Below are 2,918 nucleotides of genomic sequence, written 5' to 3' on the forward strand. Positions count from 1 at the left end.
GGAGGACGCCGCTGGTTCATGTCTCTCGTCGCGGTGGTCCAAGGAGGACGCCGCTGGTTCATGTCTCTCGTCACGGTGGTCCAAGGAGGACGCCGCTGGTTCCTGCCTCGTCCTTGGCTCGGCTGCCGGACTGGTGGCCTCGCCCTCGGCGCCTCCTGCTGCGTGGATGGCGCTGCCTCCTGCGGCGACGTCCACCTCGACTCCTCAGCCCCTCGGATCAGCGTCCGCCTGGAGGACGTTGCCATTCGGGGTGGTCCCCGGGGACATCGGCCCAGCTCAAGGGCACGAAGAGTGCCACCCTGGCTCAGCGGCGGCTGAGCAGGATCTCTCCGCGCCTTCACCCTCCGTGAGGGAATCCCTGGACTTCATGTTTTTCCTGTTCGTGGACTTTGGGTTTATCGTGTGGACTCTTGTTTTGGTCCTCCCTCCACCCACCCTGCTCGTTTGCCTTGAGGGGTTGGGATTCGGTCCCTCCTCCTGGGACCACCCTCCGCCCGCCCTGGTTTGGGGGGGGGGGGCTTCCGTGGGCGCCGTGGAAGGCGCCATGGGGGGGGGGTACTGTCATGATTTGGGTTTTGTTTCTAGTTGTTTCCTGTCGTCACGCCATGTCCTGTTTTATTTTGTTGACTTCCTGTTATCAGTCCTGTTCTCCCTAGTTCATTCACCTCACCTGTATGTAATCGGTAATCAAGTCTCCGTGTATTTAACCACCACCTGTGTCCTTAGTTCTCCGCCAGATTGTCGTGTTTCATCAGTGTCGCGTGTTTCCTGAGAGTTCTGAGTTTCGTTCGTGTTTCATCAGTGTCGCGTGTTTCTTGAGAGTTCCGTGTTTCTTCAGCGTTCGTGTTTCTTGTGAGTTTCGAGTTTCATTAGTTTCCCGTGCTTCGTGCCCCTCGTGTTTTGTTCCTGTTTTACCTCGTGAATCCTGCCTGATCCTGGACTAACTTCTGACCGTGAGTTTGTCTCATCCCTGCCTGTACCTTTGCCGAGCCTTTTTGTTTATGACCTGGACCGCCTGACCTTGCCTTGGATAATAAACCCGTGTTTAATCACTATCCTGCCTCCGTGCTGTGCATGTGGGTCCGCCGCCTGCCCGAGTCTTGACAAAATGGTTGGCAACCAGTCATTTAATTGCACCATTTCAAATTACTGAAGTAAATAACAGGGTATAAATTTTCTTTGTTAAGTTAAATTCCCCTAAACTTATACTAATAGCAAATACTAAACTTTATTCTTTAGTTCCACCTGACATAAAGGTCTATATTCATAAAAACACAGTGAGACAGGAGCAAACTTTACTATGAGCACAAATAACAACTTCAGCACCTCAAAGAGCAGCTGGAAGAATTTGATGTCGAGCCATTGATTTCATTCTGCTCTTTGTTTGTCTGAACATTTAATTTGCTGTCATTTTTCGGTGACTGGTATTAATCTGTCACTAAATGGTACAGACACTTAGAAGCCTTAATGACAGCATTTTCTGCAACCGGCCTCGTTTTTCTTTTGTTGTGTCATTTAGTGGGAGCTTTTCCTGCCCCGTGTTGGACGCAATTCAATCACAGTCTAATTACATGTTCTCCTGCAGCCCGACTCAGACTGCTAGACACAAAAATAACAATTTCATTATTGATCACGAAGGTGCGTATGCTGCTGAAATGCAAATGGAATTTATTTTGTGCACTCACGAAGCAGCAGCCTATGAAAAACGTGAAGTCTGTGCCAGTTGAAGCAAATTCTGTTTGTTTAATCCTGACCTGTAATTTCCCCATTGTCATCTTAATAACGCCTTATTTCCATGCACTTTCACATAATTGAGGCCGTTTAGTCTGTTGCATGGAAACTTCAACACTCACAAAGCTGTTGCATGCAGTACATCACAAGTTGCAGCGTTTCCCACCGCGTGACTGACATCCTATTGCTCCCCAGTGTTTTGAAAATGAGAGCAGTCTCATTTGCTCTTCTTACCGCATGACAAGGACACTAAATTGTCAGGTTGGGGAAAACAGCGGCCTTCTTGGCCTCGTCCCGATAACAACGAATCATTATTTACCTGTCATCCTGTACAACACTGCGTTTGAGATAAACTCAGTCGTTTTTTTTTTCTTTTTTCTGCTCTCCCTCCATCCCAGAAGCAAATTTATCTTTAGACAGACAGTCTGGTTCCTCAAGTACTGCTATGCATTCAAAGTCTTTTTTTTTTTTTTTTTTTTTCAGATGCAATGTCAGGTCGCAATGCTCCTGACACTCTCTGGAGTTAACGCGCAGTGGAGCTTCAAAGACGTGTCTTTCACGAGTCGGAAGATGTAAGTCGCAATGGAGTCTCGCCCGTTTGGTGTCAAGGAGGTGATGTATTATGCAGTAGCGGCGCAGTGGGTCATGTTGTGTAAAGAACCAGTATGTGTCCCTCACAGAGTATGTGGCACGCCGCTGAGGAGCTTTGAGGACACAAGCGGCTGCTTAAATCCTTTGTCCAGAACGTATGCAACCTGAAATGGGTGCTCCACAGCACGGTGCAGCCTTTCACACCTTTACCTGTTACCACACTGAACAACACGGCACCGACCAGGAACAGCGTGGATGGAGAACAACTGGATAATACTTAATAATAATAGAAAATGTGGAAAAGCTGAAGACACCTGATTTAAGTTTTCAAGTCTAAATACACATACTGTATATATATTTATACAGTATATCTATATATCAGTGATATATAGATATACTGTATGGTATAGTGGTATATATTCTGTTGTAAATTGAAGGGACAGAAAATTTTATATAAATATAAATAAATATTATGGCTCAATTGTTGACAAGTTTCATATTTAGTTCAAGGTTTTCCGTATATTCTTTATATATATAACATAACGTGACACCAAGGCAACACATTCAGTCATGCCTTTAATTACTTTCTTGTTCAA

At 46.1% G+C, this 2,918-nt stretch overlaps 1 long non-coding RNA gene across 2 annotated transcripts; it reads left to right on the top strand.

Moving 5' to 3' along the window:
- Window positions 1–631: 631 nt before the first annotated feature.
- LOC114846868 (uncharacterized) lies at window positions 632–2,498 on the top strand. Of its 2 annotated transcripts, none has more exons than XR_008694034.1 (3): window positions 632–852; window positions 2,215–2,303; window positions 2,412–2,498. It is a non-coding gene; the product is annotated as an uncharacterized LOC114846868 (long non-coding RNA). The 2 variants fall into 2 exon arrangements; XR_008694035.1 differs by lacking the exon at window positions 632–852 and adding an exon at window positions 863–953.
- Window positions 2,499–2,918: the final 420 nt, after the last annotated feature.

Source organism: Betta splendens, chromosome 2 (genome assembly GCF_900634795.4).
Source record: "Betta splendens chromosome 2, fBetSpl5.4, whole genome shotgun sequence".
NCBI lineage: Eukaryota > Metazoa > Chordata > Actinopteri > Anabantiformes > Osphronemidae > Betta > Betta splendens.